The sequence below is a fragment of the Chinchilla lanigera genome, unplaced genomic scaffold (assembly GCF_000276665.1).
Source record: "Chinchilla lanigera isolate Chin_1 unplaced genomic scaffold, ChiLan1.0 scaffold00136, whole genome shotgun sequence".
NCBI lineage: Eukaryota > Metazoa > Chordata > Mammalia > Rodentia > Chinchillidae > Chinchilla > Chinchilla lanigera.
The window spans coordinates 878838-897659 of NW_004955537.1; the positions used below are offsets into that span (position 1 = coordinate 878838).

The 18822-nt window shown below is 36.4% G+C and overlaps 1 protein-coding gene and 1 pseudogene across 6 annotated transcripts in view; both read right to left on the minus strand.

The window, feature by feature from the left end:
• Window positions 1-18822, minus strand: part of Scmh1 (sex comb on midleg homolog 1 (Drosophila)) — a 152089-nt gene that overhangs the window by 59629 nt on the left and 73638 nt on the right. The window lies entirely within an intron of this gene.
• On the minus strand, window positions 548-1951 carry LOC102013866 (annotated as a pseudogene).

The window sequence follows — 18822 nt, forward strand, 5'->3', positions numbered from 1 at the left end:
AATGACTTTCTATTTTACCAAGAAGAATCTAGGATAGGGCAGCATGTTCGGTGAGAATTACTTAAGTCCTGCACAGTCATATATTTTCAGATATTCAGGAAGTCATCACTGAATGCTATGTTCGCACATGATACAGTAGATACTCCTGCACCAGATTACAGTAGAAATAAGTCATATGTCCTGTTTTCCAGCAAATACTCATTTTTTATCATAGATATATTCCCCAAATTATTTTACTTATATAGTGTATAAAATTTAACTTTTTATCCACATGTCTCACCTTCCACTGTTGAAAGTGGGAAGGGCAGATGACAACAGCAAAATGCTGCTCTGGACTTTCTATACTTGTTTATTTTTACTTTTGCCTAAAACCCCGAAATTACAATTAAAACTAAATCATTCTCAAAGTATACTTATGTAGATGCTAAACCAGAGACAGAAAATACCAAATAGTTTGAACAGGTTTTGGCAAATCACAGAAAGGAGAGAGTGGTGTCAGCAGTGAAGCCGTCTGCCTTAGTTTTTTATGGAGAGGAGCCCGTGAAGCTCATTTGAATTTCTCATCTCCCTCTTCCATGTCTTTCAGACGACTGAGGACTTCCAGAGAACCTTTGCCTTCTGTTTCCTTTTTTATGAGCTCATCAATTTCTTGGAGGCAGTCCGGGTTGATGAGACACACCATTTCCAGCTGCTGACTGTAGTCTTCACTTTCTATAGCCTTGATCAGTGGCTTGAGCTTTTCTTTCAGCTTTTTCCCCTCGTTCATGGGAAGGATGAACCGTAGCATCATAAGAACATGTTCTATCTTAATTTTCTCCTTTAAATGCTTTATTACTTCCAAAGCCTGCTGTTTGGCGCTCTTGTTGGGTTTGACTAAATAATGGATGTCCTCCTTCACTCTCTCGATAAGGATGACAGTATATTTTTTCTGGGGTAACACATTTGTCTGCCACAATGTTTGCAATGTCCCTAAACATCTGCTCCAGCTGTGTGTGCCTTTCTTTACCTGACACCAGAACCTCTCCTTTAGCCAAAATAGATTTCAGTTTGGTCATCTGTTCCAAATGCACTGATGAGATCTTTCTTTGTAACCTGAACTTTAGAAACATTTACCAACACTGAGTGGGTCTGGAGAACTTCATCAAAGTCTTTTTCCACACTGCTCCACCAACCGACAACCTTGTTTTTGTAGCAGATGATTTCAAAGTGCTTTCCCATGCACTTCATCCATACCATGGCCACATTAGCGAGGCGGATCTGGTTGGTGGGGGTGAAGATCAACACAGTGGCTACTCACGGACCTCAGATCCAGCAGGGCAGGGCAGACCCACGCTTTGCTGGAACGACCCGGGGGCTTGTGGGAGCTGTAATGACCGCACAGTGCACGGGGCATCTATACCCTGTGGACCTCCACCACAGTGTGGGGCAGACTTCTATTTCCTATTTTTAAAGGGTTTTTAATTTCTATTATGGTGAAATGGAGAGATATAATTCACATATATAAAAGTTCTTTGAGGTATTTAAGGATATAAAAGCTCCCTAAGGCCAGAGTTTGGGAACCACTGAAATACAATTTTCTTGTCTTCTCTTTTTTTCTAACATACAGCGCTTTGGGGAGGACGGGGAGGGGGAGGGGGAAGGAATGCTAATTAAATTCAGCTCTCTATGTATTCCACACCTGACACTGAGTAACTGAACAAGTGAAATGATTTCACTCTAAATTACTATAAATCTCAAGAGTAGTCCTTATTTTTCCAGTCACAGAGTATCGAATCTAATCTGGGTACACAGATAAGTGATTTACTTTGGGATCCCTGCCATCACACGATAAGGTGCTGACGTCTTAACTGGTACTCAGTATATGTTTGTAGGACAAAAAATGGAAACATGTAAGAGAAGAACGGAACAGAGCCTTACTTAGCTCCTCTAATAGAAACAGTTTTGTGTCCATGATGTCAACTGGCAAAGAGGCTGCTTTCTCTGGCCTGAAAGATTAGACAGAAAAGATTGAAACTTACTTATCTTGAACAATTCTGAAAAATCACATTATGCAGGTCTTGTGTGAGTAGCTGGCACTGAGATTAGGCTTCATACTAATTTAAAAACTTCTTAATAAATGGATTTTCTCAAGCTATCCTGAGGGATTTTAAGATTGAAAAGTTCTTCCTATCAGGAAGTCCTGACCTGCCTTGTCACACTGTAACTTAATTATCCTACTTGGAAAAAAAACTGCATTGGAATCAGGGACCAGTGATTTAATTCTAGTTCTGACCTTATGGGATGACCCTGAGTTTGTCATTTAAACATAACTTTGTCTTACTTTTTCCTAATGAAAATGATTAAATAATTTAAAAACTGTTCTACTTTACAGGAAGATAAAGATTATTGTTCACTGTATTTTGAAACTACTAAAGTTGACAGAATTTGACCCTTAATCAACAATACTTTGGTAAAGTTGTTGTACATTTCATGATGATCTTGGGGAGGCGGACAAATGAGGAAAGTGAACCTCAGAGAAGTGAAAGTAGCAGAACCAGGCATGATACAACCTTTGGAGTTTTCACTATGCACATGCTGTGGAACAGCCTACAAAGAAGGAGAAGATGAGTCTGGATTGGCAGGAGTACAGTGGCAGTTTATGTGTTAATTAATTTGACCGCATTACTTTAGATTTAGTAAATCTTAAGTATCAAGGTTTGTCAAATATCTACTTTGGAAAGAACCCAGAATGATTCTTGCCCTAAAGGAGCATGATCTTGAGAAGACTGGATGCAAACCCATGCACAAACCACCATAGCTCATTGGGTAGGCTAAATATAAGATAAAGCTGAACATCTTGGTCAGAAAAGTGATGGGACACTCAAAGAAAGATAGGGCCATGTGAAAAGGATACATGAACCAATTTCCAAGGGCTTTCACTGGCCGAATCTGGGAAGCTATAAACATCAAAACAAATAATGAGGGTAATAAATTATAATTCATTGAATTAAAAAAGAACCCATGAATTCCAATGGCTATAACTGAACAAATATGTAAGTAAACAGGGAAGAAGGCAAAGCTCTTGTTTATTGTGGAATCCCAGTTAATAAATGTGTATGAAATGAGGGAATTAGGAAGTAATTCAAAATTTTTGGTTCAGGCAAGCTTTGTCAATATATGCTAAAACTGTGTGGTAAAAGTTTGATGGAAAACAGAGCATTTAAAGTCTCAAAGTATTTTTCCACAAGATAACTAATTATAAGAGAAAAAAAAGTCCACAGTGAAGAAATCTGGTTTCTAATACAACTAGAATCAAGTAATTAAAGTTACTAGGTATAGTAACAGGATAGATATCATGTATCTTCAAATATGATGCTTTGAGAAGAATGTCACAACATGCATATCTTGATTCTAATAATAAGTTAACATCAGAATAACCCCAGATTGAGATTCAATCTGCAAATAGATATTGTGAAAGGGGAAAAATACTAGTCAAAAAGACAGAACCACTGGGATGAGGGAAAGGAGAAAAGAAAGAAAGAAGGAAGAGAAAAAATATATATACACACAGGATAGCTAAGATAATTGTACTACTAATTTCTATTGGTTTATGGAAAGGAACAATTAATGCTTAATTTTTTTCACCAATTTTGCATGCTTATATCTGGTAATCTCAACAACTACTTTGAAGTCAACAATATGCAATATAACAACTATTGTTGAATTCATATCATCTTGGTTTTTGAAATTCTGTATCATTTTAATTTTAAAAATTATTTAAAAATTCCCTTTAAAACAAAAAAAATTATGAAAATTTATTAAAGTCATGAAACACAAGGAAGAAGAGATTGTTATAGATTAAAAGAAACTGAAGCCAGGTGTTGTGGTGCAGGCCTGTAACCCCAGCATTTTGGGAGGCCGAGGCACATGAGTTCCAAGTTTTGAGTCCAGCTGGGGAAATTTAGTATTGCAAATACTGACATTGTATCAGAATAAGAAAATACAAAAAGAGCTAGTGAGGAAGCTCAGGTGAAGGACCTGAGTTCAAACCCCAGAACTCTCCTGATATACACATAAGAATGAGAGGGGGACACTAAAGAATTATGATACTTTAGCATAATTCATGATCCACTATTTTCTTTTCCTAAAAGACATTACAAGCCAGGGATACAGCTCAGTGGCACAGCGCCTGGCTGCCAAGCACAGGTGCAAGGTCCTGAGTTCAAATCCTGGTACCACAAAAAAAAAAAGACATTACAGAATTGAGACAGGTGGCAAAATAACCACAGGGTTTATAGATTAGCCACTGGTACTATATCAATGTTAAATTTTTGGTTTTGTAACAATTGTGTAAGATCTACAGGTTTGCTCTTAGTACTAATTAACTTCAAATTTTGAAAACAATATGTCTATGCGAGAGGAAGCCCTTGTTTCTAGAAAATATGTACTTAAGTATTTAGTAGTAAAGAGATATTATGTGTGCAAGTTATTGTCAAATGGTTCAGAAAAAGACATATCAGTACACATAATGGATAATACAAATAGGATAAACAGTATAAGTGGAATAGTATAAGTGGGATAAAATTTAACATTTGGGGAGTCCTGATGAAAGAGATAGGGGAATTCTTTGTTGTTGTTGTTGTTGTTGTTTTTTCTGGTACCGGGAATCAAACTCATGACCTTGTGCTTGCCAGGCAGGCGCTGTGCCACTGAGCTAAATCCTCAGCCCCAGAGATAGGGGAATTCTCTGTACTACTATTACAACTTTGGTGACAGTCACTATAAAGCCAGAAGCTCATCTAAAGTAGGACAGCAGTATACAAGAAAGAACTGGTTTGTGTTTCTTGACAAATTTCTTCTCATCTGTGCATGTATATGTGTACCTAATCCTTATTCCCTTGGTTATGACAATGACCAATAATGTTTCCAAAGGCAGATTTAAACTGTTAAGACCATGAATGGATGGAAGAAACAGTCTGCACATGTGCTTCCCCAAATTACAGTTTTCAGTTTGCTGAAAAGGAACTGGCATTTATCAAGCACCTACTATGAAAGAAGAAGTACACTATGTGCAGTGGCAGAATGGATAACTCTCATTGTCATTAAAATTTACTAAGATGCTTAAGAAGCAGTATTACTGGCAGTTAAAACAATGGGCTTTTAAGTTGTGCCTATGAAGCATATATTAAAGTGGTTAATTTCAGCAAGAGGTAGAATTTGAATTTAGAGTGATTTCAAACTCTATCATACTATACACTCTTCCTCTTACTCAAGTTTCATTCACTCATCTGTTCACACAATCATCCCAACAAACACTCAGTAATGAGGATATATTATATAGTAGGTTATACTGTATGAAACTTCATTTAGTGCAAATGAAGTTTCTGCTGAGTTGTGGACTGGCATGACAAGATGGAATCAAGTATGTGAGGATCTAGGGCAGAGTTCCAGGCAGAGGAGACAGCAGGTGTAAAGGCCTTAGGGAAGTAATGAGTTTGACTTGTTTCAAAAACAAAAAGACTGCAACATAGTGAATAAAGGAAATAATGGTACAAGATGGATTCAGTAAAACAGATGTAGTCAGGTCATGTAGGTCCTTCTGGTAAGGACATGATCTAATTTGTTTCTGAAAAAGATCACTCTGGATACTTTCTGGAGAATGGATTTACAGGTAGGTAAGAATGGAAGCAAAGAAATCTTTAGGAGATTGTAGAAGTCCATGACAATGGTGGCTGAGATTAAAGTGATAGCCCTGAGGATACAGAATGTGGATAAATACAAGGTATCTTTTAAAAGCAGAGCTAACTGCTGTTTAAATAGAGTAGGGGAAGGAAAGGAACAATTTAGGATGAATTTTTGGTTTTTGGTCATTTACCATGATGGGTAAACTAAAAAACTAGTAGGTTTTGGAGGAAGCAGGTTGGGAATCAAGAATTTCTAAGTGACTTTTAGATCTTTAGAGATGATAAAGAGGTATAACTTAAAATTCAGATTTTGTGAAAAGTTCACAGGCTTTGGAATCAGAAAGATCTGGTTTCTTGGGTCTACCACCTATAAGTGCTATGCTCTTGTACATACGGTATGCGCTTGGTGGAAAGGAAACAGGGAAAGTATGTGTGATAAATGGTAGGTTACTTAGCTGCTCAACAATGGGAAAATGTGTACAGTCAGCCTGTTTATCTGAAAACAGAAGCTAATAATAAACATTTTCTTAAGAAATAATACACAATGTATGAAGACTTGTGGTTATCTCCATGAAAATATAGGACAGCTATCTTTGGCATCATATCACCAACAATGAATTAAATAAAACCAAATGTATTTGAGGAAAAGACCAAGAGTAACCTGGGGTCTTACAAAAACTAATATGTAAAACCAGTGTTCTGGAATAACCCAAACTAAAAGGTGACAAGAAATCAGGAAAGAAAGGAATACCTTTCTAGCATTCATATCCCAGTGAACCACATGTGGCACAGTAAAAAGAAGAGTGACCCAGGACAGAACAAACAGTGCTGTTTCTGAAACTGTACTATTATACCACTTTGGCAAAATTCTCATTGCTTCACTTCTATGTTCCTTCAACATGTATTTCTTTAGAGTAAAAATAATTGTCTATATAACCATAATAAATTTATCATGCTTAGTTATAAATGTTTCTATAAAACTAGAGGTGCATTTTGGGTGGATGCTATTCCATAAAGTGTACTGGCCAAGCCCCTAACTCCTATCTTTCTATACTAGGCCTCAGGAGCTTGGTTACTTGGAGGGGTGTGTTTGTCTTGAAGAAGCTAATTCTGGCAGTAAAAGAAATTCATGTATAATTAAAAACAACAATATAGATGGACTGTTAGTTAATTTAATTAAGCACAAAAGGGGGAAAGAAAAAGTGTTAAAACAAAAACACAATGGGCAAAATGATTCAATCAAAAACTAAAAACTCAAAGGAGACCACTTTGCCCTTTTAATCCAATTAAATTTGAAAACTTAGATAGAATGGATAACTTCGTAGGGAAACAGTTTATTGGAATTCATCTCAATAAAAAAAGAAAGCTTAAACATCAATTTTGATGGAAAAAGTGTGAAAGTTATGATGTAACTACACTATAATAAGACAGCAGGCCCACAGTTTACAGGAGGAATTTCAAGCACATGAGATGAATTATAATGAAATATACAGAGAGAAAGTTATCAAGGAACTCTCCTACAACTAAGTAGCAGGCCAAGATGGTGTCACAAGAGAATTGTACCAGAACTTTATAGAGATCACATAGTGTCAGTATTATTTATATTCTTTCACAGGACAGAAAATAAAGGAAACCTTCTAAATCCTTTTTATGAAGTAAAGATAACACTGAAGTAATGCTGATACCATATCTGAAAAAGTTAGCACAAACCAAGAAAATTACAAATGTTACTTAGGAATATTGGTGCAAAAATGGTAAATAAAACATTAGTAATCAGATTCTAACATCAAATTAGGAAAACAGTGCACATTATTGAGTAAACTGAAAATAATATGAATGACAGGCTAAACTAGTAAAAATTGTATCTATCGTAGAGAAAGCATATGATAGAGCAAATGTTAATTCGTGGATTTGGGTAGAGTCTTTAACTATTCTTGTAACTTTCTATGAGGTTTAAATTATTTCTAAAGAATGTTTAAGGAATAGGCCCATAACCAAGCTGGGTTTCTACTAGGAATGAAAAGACAGTGCAATACTGGGGAATCAATCAGTAGGCCATATTAATAGAGCTAAGGAGAAAATTTACATGATGACTCTCTCCATAAATACTAAACACACTTCTGACAAACTTTAACACTTAATATGAATAGTCAGCTACTTTCTTAACATGATAAAACATCTATACCTGAATTCTAAAGGCAGTTGGGCATGGTGGTGCATACCTGTAATAATAGCACTTGAAAAGCTGAGGTAGGAGGATCACTGGGGGTTCAAAGCCAGTCTCGGGTACATAATGAGTTGAAAGCTAGCCTGAACTACACAGTGAGACCCTGCCTCAAAAAAAAAAAATACCTAAAGGCAACATCTTTTTTCTTCTTTTCAAAATAGAAGTTTAACTTATGAAAGTATAATTTCAGAAGGTAACAGTAGTGGAACACTAACTTTATGCTGGCATATTTTAGTGACCAGTCATCTCCTTGCTGGTTAAGGAGTTCCTATAACTGATGACTAATATTTTATAGATGCTTCTCATCTCCCAATGTTTCTGCTTTAAACAGAGATGGAAGGCTGGGTAAATCATATATTTCCTTTGTGTCTGTTTCCTACTTTTGAAGATCTGAATAATCTTGATAAAGCTGTTTCAAATTAGGAAAGAATATGCTACATTCCCCAGGGAAGACTTTTTCCTTAAGTTCATCTTAACTTGTTTGTAGTTGTTTCAGCCATCATTCTAATGGAAGCAGTATGTGGATTTCAATAGAATATTGCCTTGTCTTTTTGATACTTGAAATCATCTCAGTATTCTTTCTTTCCAGATTTTTCAACATATGGGCTTCTTTTTAGCATTCTGATGATTTCTTCTTTAATATTAAAATAAAAGTTGATGGCTTTCTTATGAATTTTGGATTCTTTGTTTACATTGTAGGAGGGTTTTCTAAAATGCAGGAAAACAATAAATCCATGCTGTCGCTAGTGTTCCTTCCTTTTAGATAGCAAATATGTGTACTACAAGGAACATCTAAACTGCAACTTTACTTCTTGATTTCTTCCTTTTGCCATGAGGCATCTTCACTTTTTTCTGAGTTTTATATATATGACAGTCTCAATAAACATGAGACACTAAAAGAAACATCTCATTGGACAACGTAAGAGGCATTCCCACAAAGGCTAGGAACAAGCCAAGGATACCTACTATTAATTTTTAACATTATATTAGAGGTATTGGTCAAAGTATTTCGATACAAGAAAACAAGAAGGAGCCTAAAAATTAAATAAAAGACAATTTCTATTTGCAGATGACATGGTGGATACCTGCAAAACTCCAGGTGTGTATTATACAATACAAAACGCACTAGGCATATATGGCTACTAAGAAACATAGAATGTGACTAGTTGCAATTGAGATGTACTTTAAGCATGAAATACACACTAGAATTCAAAGATGTATTTAGAAAATGTAAAATGTTTCATTAATAATGTTTTATATCAATTACATATTAAAATGGTAATATCTGGGATATTATGAATTAAATATACTACCAGATTAATTTTGCCTATTTCTTTTTTAAATGTGTTTTCAAGAAAATGTGTAATTACATGTGAGGATTGAATTATATGTCTAAAAAATCAGTGATAAAATTATAGAATCAGTGATAAAAATAGCTGAAATAGTAAATAATAGGAAACAACATATAGTTAATATGCAAAACTCAATAGCCTTCACATATACAAAAATGGCATTAGAAGATACAATGGAAGGGAAACCTCTGTTTAGAATAGTATCAAGAGAGATGAAATACCTAGGGATAAAGTTAACAACAAATATACAAAATCCATGGTAGGATAATTACAAACCTCGGAACATATATAAGTAGACTTGAACAAATAAAAACATATCTCTTTCCCTTATTCTTATATATTCTTTGACATCATCAAGTTGTTGCTCTAAGATAATTTACAAATTTAATATAATCTCAATGAAAATACCAAGAAGATTTCCTCCTACTGCTGCCAGACAAGTTGATATCAAAGTTCATTTAAAAAACTGCATGGGTTCAATCCCTAGCACTGAAAAAAAAGTTTAATTTAAAAAATAAATCCATGAGAACTGTTTAGAAAACAACAAAAAGTAATACCTGAAAGGGGTTAACATTAGCAGATATAACAAACTACAAAGCCTCTACAATTAAAACTATGGTATTGGTGCATAAATGGATAACCATGCCAATGAAATAGCAAAATAGACCCAAATAAATATAAATGTACGATACAGTTGGTATCTCAAATATATACGGTATGATACAGTTAGTAACTCAAATCACCAGGGAAAAGATGGACATTTTTTTTGGTAACAGGAATCAAACTCAGGGTCTCGTGCTTCCCAAGTAGGCATGGTGCCTGCTGAGCTACATCCCCGGCCCAAGATGGAAATTTTAATAAATGATGGTGGAACAATGGGTAGACACTGGAAAAAGAAAATTAGATCTATTTCTACATCAAATACAAGAAGAAACTCTAAATGGATCGGCAATCTAAATACATACATATAAAAACTATCCAAGTATTACAAGAAAATGTAGTGAATCCCTATCATAAAAAGTTGATAAATTTAACTAGAGAACAAAATCAAAATGTTTGCATGGAAAATAGGCAAATATATTAAAAACATCATAAGCAAAGTACATATTGGGAGAAAATATTTATAATATAGATCACAGTAAAAAGGTCAATATACCTAAAAATACAAATGACTAATTAAAAAGACCTAGAGGTAAATGGGCAAAACATGGAAAAAAGACAATTTACATACACACACAAAAAGGGTAAGATTGCCCTTACACATATGAAAAGATGTCAAACTTCACTCATAAAAAGAGAAATGAAAATTAAAACAGAAGCCATCCTGTGTTGCCGCTGGTTGAGATGGGCTCCTATCCTTTCTGTCCATTAAGTTCTTAATAAACTGCATTCTTTGTTAAAAAAAAAAATAGTATACATTTGGCAAGTACACAGGGCAACAGGCACTGCTACATTGCTGGTGAGAATAAAAACTAGCATTATCTTTATGGAGAGGAATTTGGCAATATCCAATAAAATTATTACTTCTGGGCCCAACAACATCTTCTAGAAATTTATCCTCATGATATATTTCTAAATATGAAAAATATATGTATACAAGTTTATTAACCACAACATTATTTATAATTATAAAATACCAGAAATTACAATTCGAAAATATTCATTCCATTTGAATGTTTTATGAGGATTCTACGGTTCTAAAAAGTACATCAAATTTAACAGGATACAGAAAAAGTCAAACCAGCAACAATTCTTTCTCCCTCTTATTATATTTATTTATATTTCATCTCCCCTAATAGAACTACTCTCCTATTATATCTTACAATACACACTGCCAATACACATGAGAAATAAAATAAGTATTTTTGATTGAATTTATCAAACTTTTAAAAATCATATGTTACACAAGAGCCAGGTATCAGTCACAAATGTTACTGGGAAATGCAAGAATAAAAACTCCTTAGCTGGGCGTGGTGGCGCATGCCTGTAATCCCAGCACTCAGGAGGTTGAGGCAGGAGGATCACTGGGAGTTTGAGGCCAGCCTGGGTTACAAAAGTGAGCTCAAGGCCAGCCTGAACTGAATATAGAGACCCTGTCTCCAAAAGACAAAACAAAACAAAAGCTCCTTAATGTTCATGTAGAAAATATATACACCTTTGTTTTTGGATGGGATTGGGTCCTACATCCTACCAAGTTAGTGAAGATGAGAACATTATTTTATTTGATGTATGTTAATATAATTCTCAAAACACACACACACACACACACACAGAGGCATGGTAATACACTGTCACTAAAATGTGTAAGAAACCAAAGGAGTACCATAAACCTTGATCCAAAAAGCACAGGCAGAATAGTAGTAACTGTATCAGGAGGGTGGGATGCAAGGTGGTATGCTCAAAATACCTTTAAGGTGCCTTTCCTAGTGGCCCTAGATGGCTCTTCCAGTCTTTTGTGATTCCAAGAAAGTCAAAATCCCAGCTATTATCTCCACTGACATGGCTTGCTGCATAATCATGTATATAGGTAGCTCTACTCAGTCAAATTATTTCCCCTGTGAGGATAAACTGCATTTCATTTCTGCAGCTGAACAGCATGTGCCAGTCCTGAGAAGCTGACTTGTCTTGTGCACATGTAGAGTAAATAGTCACTAGTGCTTTGAGGGATCTCTCTCCACTCCTGGTCTTTCTCATTCTACTCCCAACACACATTTCAAGTGCTTTCCAATCACCAGATAGTGATATATGGGCTCTGGAGTTTCTGAGGTCCCGTACTGCATTTCTAAAATAACTGACAGAAACCTATTATATGAGAATCATTCTTTGCAATCCTCAAAATACTTTACCACTAACTCCAAATTCATAATTTTATCAGCTTTATCTTCCTAGAGTTATCCCTAAAGCTCTTCTGAGGAACAGAGCAGTGCAATGTAGTAGAAAGAACATATATTTTGAAGTAAGAAAGTAGGCCCTAGGTTCAAATCTTTGCAAATAACCTGTTTCAGTTATGGCTTATTATGAAGTTTAAGATAAAGTTTGGGGATATGTTTAAGTACTATCTGACATTACCTAGGAAATCAACAAATTTTGGTTTGTACTCCTCCCTCTAACCTTTTTGAGCCTTTCATATATAAAACAAGGACAATTACTATAAATTCCAGGAGTAGTGAGGTTTATTGAGATAATGCATCAGTGTATCTTTGGAACCTTGCATGAGCTTGGTAAACGTAAATTTCCTTTCTTATTAAGATAGTGCTCATTAAACATTCTTCTAAACAACATTCAAAAAATGATTAATAGTCGGGTATGGTGCTGTATGCCTGTAATCCCAGCACTGGAGGCTGAGGCAGGAAGATCACTAACAGTTCAAGGCCAGCCTGAACTACACAGTGAAGTGAGTTCAAGGCCAGCTCAAACTGCATAGTGAAACCCAGTCTCAAAAATCCGAAAAAAAAAAAAAAAATTAGTAGCTGGGTGTGCTGGTGCATTCTGTAATCCCAGAACTCTGAGGAGAATCATAAATTCAAGCCCAGCCTGGGGTAATTCAGCAATTTAGTAAGACTCTATCTCAAAGTGAAAAAAAATTTAATAGGTCTGGGGATGTAGCTAGTGTGAAGGCCCTGGGTTCAGTCCCAGTTCCACAGATAAATAAATTTTAAAGTGATTAGTTTGACCAAAAACTAAATAGGACATAAACCAAAGGTTAAATATATTGTTATGGCCTCACCTAGTGACATGCATTCTCTTCTAGGATGTATACAGTGATTATCGGCCATATATGTGTGAGTGAAGATTAAGTGTTATGGTGGGCTTTCATATTTCTAAGGGCAAATACTCTATGTCTTTACTGATGTGAATGAAGAGAAGTTATCACAGGAAAAAGAGGAGGAATTCTCTTGTCTGATGAAAGTTTAACTTACATCACAACTTTGGCATTGTGCTAAAAGAGAATTATAAAAGCACCCTTCAAATCTTATAAACTACCATTTCTACTTGTTAGTGGGGTAGAAGTGAATCATCAGAAAATCCTCTTCTTTAACATGGCCATCATGTTCTAAAGTTTGCTTCAACATCAATGGCTGGAGAAAAATAATACTGGAAGAACAGATTATCAAGAACAATGTGAAAAGGATTTGGGTGAAACAAGAGACGAATCTGAGCCAGGAGACAGATACTGGAGGAAAGCATATTTCACTTCCAAATAAAGAGTATTTTTACCCATTTGAACTATCATGCATAAAAGTTGCTCCTAAAATCTCTGTCTTTGGAAGAGTTTACGTACAGGCATATGAGCACTTAAGGTGTCAAGGTGAGTCTTGAATTTGTGAGAGGTTGAATTTGATGACGTTTAGAGATTTTCTCTAAACTTAAGATTCTAGGATATCACATTTTACCCTCCTGACAGTTCATATTTAATATTAAAGTGACTAACTGAATCTTAACCAAAGTAGCTTCTAGATGGGACAGAATACAACAGTTTTTATGTATTGGAAAGATGTTAAGCTCATGTTGTTGGATGCATGTTTTCAATTCAATTCTATTTTTTCACCTAAAAGTTTAAATTTATCATTGGAAGTAGATGCTTATAGGCTGTCTTTTTTGAAGTGACAAGATCATTTAATTTTGGAGAAAGTGTCTTCTGAATAGCCACATCAGTTATTCTTTCAAGATAATGTTCGAAGTCAGGTGTGGTGGCACATGCCTGTAATCCTAGCACTCTGGGAGGCCAAGGCAGGAAGATCACAAGTTTGAGCCCAGACTGGACAATTTAGTGACTTAGCAATAACTTGTCTCAAAATAAAAATCTGGGATGTAGTTCAACATGAAGGGTCTAGGTTCAATCCCAGTACTAGGGAGAGGGGAGAGAAGATAATATTTGCTGAAAAAAGTGGCTAGTTCAGCTTGCAGCTCACAAGAATTTCAACTTGCAACAATCACATAAATGCTTTTTCCTGAACAACACCACTGTTGGATATTTCAAAGATGAAGAATTGAAGTTGGAGAGGTTAAAAGACTTGCCAGAGGCCACACAATTAATGCTAAGATTTGAACCTACACTTTTCAGTCTCCAAAGTCTGTGCTCTTCCCATTATGTTACCCTGAAACTGATAAATTTGGTAGTGTATCTCCAAGTAAAAGAAAGAAGATAAAGAACTAACTATGCCTCACTAAAATAGTGAAGGACATTAGGACTCTGCTGTCTTCTAGATTTCTCTAAATAGTTCTTAGCAGTTTTAGCTGCCCAATGAACTTATTATCAGATTTATCCTCTCTGTAGCAATGCAACAGCTTATGGGATTGGTAACGACTCATAAAATGTAAGACAGGCCAGCTTGTGTATTTGTGTCTATATGATAAGGAGAACATGGACAATAGAAGGAAGAAGAATACGGGGAACCCAGTCAACTGACAGCTTCCTGGACTTGAACTTTATTTTCATTCACAGCAGTCTCTCACTGGCCTTGGCAGAGTTATTTGGAGGATGTGCTCTTTATTAGCTTTGCTCAACTTGGCTGGGTTCAGCTGTGTGCTGCTAGCTGGGCTGATGCCAAGGCTGAAACTCCATTCCTCTACATTCTAGTTGCTTAATAAAGCACAGGCTACCTCCCCTGCTCCTATCTAACACCTGTGGTGCTCCATATCCATGCCTTTCTTCCCTCTTGATTCTTACCCTACAGGCTGGGGAGAGAACTTCTGTAACTATAAAGTCATGGCACATTTTCCCTGGCACTTCAAGGCTGATGACTCTGTGCAGAGTGAAGAAAACAAAAAGGTAACTAACATCATTAGTAACAGGGCTACAAGACAACTTCAAAAGCCTTATGTTACTGAAATTCAAAGGCATGGCTGACCCAGTTGTCTAAGGCTGTAAGTTAGAGGAGCAGTCAAGCAAGTAGAAGGCTATATCTCTTCTCAAAGTCAGTTGTATAGTCAAATGGACATATTCCAGCTTTCCTTAGCACAAGACTTCAAAAGCTTACAATCAAGCCCTGGCCTTCTTGTCATATCCCCATAACTTTTGGTTTGCCTTTCCTTTAGGGGTCTGTCAAGTTTCTCTTATCTTCTTGATGTACACGAATGTTTGTGTTTTAATTTTCTTCTAGTCAGTCATTATTGAGACTCAAAAATTTTCATTTCTGCTGGAAATATACCCTCAAAATCATCTTGGTAATAAATGGAAAAATTTAATAACAGATCATACTACTTGTTTCCAATATGATTTTCCCCAAAACCACTCACACTTATTTACAATAGGGAATCTTACAATATGATAGAAATTGATGCTGGCATACATTAGGTGTTACAATAAAAGGTTGCCAAATAAACCTACATGGGTTCTATGTATTCCCAACAAAACAGCAGGTGTGGTAAAATTTATGAACTGCCTAAGTGACAGCTCACTATTTCCAGGAACTTGAAAAATGCCAATTGTTTCAATATACATACTCAAATCCACTGCCATTCTCAGGCATGTGGAGTTGGTGAAGGAGAAGAGAGAATGGGCAGAGCCAAGGGGCAATTTAAGATAATGGAATGAGGCCCCATGATTACGGTCTGAGTGTCCACCCTCCCTGTGCCTGGTGTGGACAGGAGATCCTCATTCAGAAGGCCCATGAACTGTGAACATCTGGGTTCGTGTTTTGGCCCTCCCTGCACATGTGCTGCACCACCTGAGGTACTAGAGCAGGTGGTCCACGAACTGCTTGCATCGTAGTTCGTGTCTGGCCTTTACTTGCGCCCTGACCCCCTGGAGGACACAGACACAGGCAGTCCATGATCACCGTGTGTGCAGCCCATGTCTGGCTCCTGTGCATGTCCTGAGCTACCTGGAGATACAAAATCAGGTGGTCCACAAACTGTTGAACCTGTGAATCATGTCTGGGTTCTGCCTGCGCCCTGAACTGCCTGGGGACACAGGACCACTGGTCCATGATTGAAAAACCAGTGCAGCCCACTTTTGGGTCATACACATGCCCTGAGTTGCCAGGGGACACTGGATCAGATGGTCTGCCATCAGCTGACATCACAGTTCGCGTCTGAGACCTGGGAGAACTAGGTACACTTCACCATCTGCCAGAAGACCCCAGACTAAGCAGCGCATCTCAGCAGACACTGAGGGGCAAGCCTGACCACAAGGGAAACTAGGGACACTAGCAACCTTTGCTGAGCTACAAGGGAAGAAGGAGACTGAGTGTTCTGCCTCCAGCACCAAGCATGACAAGAAGGACTAAAACTCAATCTCAGAACTCCACCTCACTCAGAACATGTCCGGGAGACACTGACATAGGAGAACTTGGTAAACACATACCTGAAATTGCTGAAATGATTGCAATGGAAGTAAAGAAACAACTCCATCAGGCCATAGAAGAGATCAGATCAGAAATAATCTCTCAGGCAAAAAATGAAATGACAATAATAATCAAAGAACTGCTCAGCACATCTAAAGAAGAAATATACAAAGAAATAGATGAACATAGAAATGCAACAGATGGAAACATTACATGAACAATATAGGAATGAACTAGAATGCATGAAACAGATGCAAAAAGACATCCAGGAAATCAAAGTTTCCAATGAAAGCTGGCACAACCCCCTGAATGAAGCCGAAGATAGAATTTCAGATTTTGAAGACAGCACGGCAGCTAGCGATAGTGAAAGAAAGGATCTCTTAAAATCAAGGAATCAGGAAAAATCAATTCAACAGCTGCAAGATGAGGCAAACAGGAATAATGTAAGATGAACAGGAGTCAATGAAACAGCAAGAGGCAACACAAATTCCCTAAAAAAAAATATTTTCAGAAATAATAGCACAAAATTTCCCAAGCATGGAAACACAATCTGATATACAGGTAAATGAGGCATATAGAACACCAACTAGTCATAACCAAACTAGAACTACACCTAGACATATAATAATCAACATTTCAGATCTCCAGTGAAAGAAAAGAATCTTAAAAGCTGCTAGAGAAAAGAAACAGATCACCTATAAAGGAAAGCCCACCAGAATCACAGCAGACTTCTCAACACAAACCATCCAACTGAGAAGAGCTTGGAGCGAAGTATTACAGGTCCTGAGACAAAACAGCTTCCAAACAAGACTGATGTATCCTGCCAAACTATCCTTCAAATTCAACCAAGAAATAAAATATTTCCATGACAAAGAACAACTGAAGAACTTCATAAGTGCCAAACCATCCTTACAAAGAGTACTAAAAGATATTCTAGAAAGAGATAAAAAAGACAACAACTTCAAGAACAACAACAAAAAGTAACCACAAAGCAGAGAAAGCAATTAAACAGAGGGAAACAAGAGGAACCAACAGCAGGAAAATAACACAACAAAGATAAGCCAACACATATCAGTTATAACCATGAATGTAAATGGCCTCAATTCACCAGTTAAAAGAAATAGACTGGCACAGTGGATTAAGAAACAAAATTCCACAATATGCTGTATACAGGAAACACATTTTACTCAAAAGGAAATCCACAGACTGAAAGTCAAAGGATAGAAAGCAATTCTCCAAGCAACAGGAACCCAGAAAAAAGCAGGTGTAGCTATTATGTTTGCAGACAATGTAAACTTCAAACTGAGAACAATCAAAAGAGATAAAGAAGGTCATTACATACTTGTTAGGGGAAAACTGCAAGAGAAAGAGATAACAATCATAAACATGTATGCATCAAATAACAGAGCACCAAACTATATCAGACAAATCACAACAGCCATGGAAACCCAAATAATTAATAACACTACTGTAATAGGGGACATAAACACTGCTTTGACACGAAGAGATAGGTCAACTGGACAAAAAAGTAGCAAATAAATAACAGATCTGAATCAAATCTGCAAGCAAATGGACTTAGTACATGTATACACAGTGTTCCACCCCACAACATCAGAATACACATTTTTCTCAGCTGCACATGGGACTTTCTCTAAAATAGACCACATTCTAGTCCATAGAGTACACCTAACTAAACGCAAAAGAATTGAAATTATCCCATGCATATTATCTGACCACAGTGCAATGAAATTGGAAATTAATGGCAAAAGGAAATCCAAAAACTCCATAAACACTTGGAAATTAAATAACTACCTCCTGAACAACCAATGGGTCACAGAAGAAATTAAAGAAGAAATTCAAAAATACCTACAAACAAATGAAAATGTAGATACAACTTACCAGAATCTGTGGGAATGCAATGAAAGCAGTCCTCAGAGGGAAATTTATAGCGGTGAACTCACACACAAGGAAAACAGAAAAAGAACAAATAAATACCCTAATGCTGCACCTAAAACTTAAAAAAAAGAAGAACAAGTCAAGCCCAAAGCCCCATGAAGGGAGGAGATTATAAAGATCAGGGCCAAAAGTAATGCAATTGAGACAAAGAAAACACCACAAAAAAATAAATGAATCAAAGAGTTGGCTCTTTGAAAAAATAAATAAAATTGACAAACCCCTAGCCAACCTTATCAAAAAACTCATATTCATGCAATAAGGAAGGAAAAGGATGAAATCACTACAGATCCTACAGAAATTCAAAAGATCATTAATACCTGCTTTGAAAATCTTTA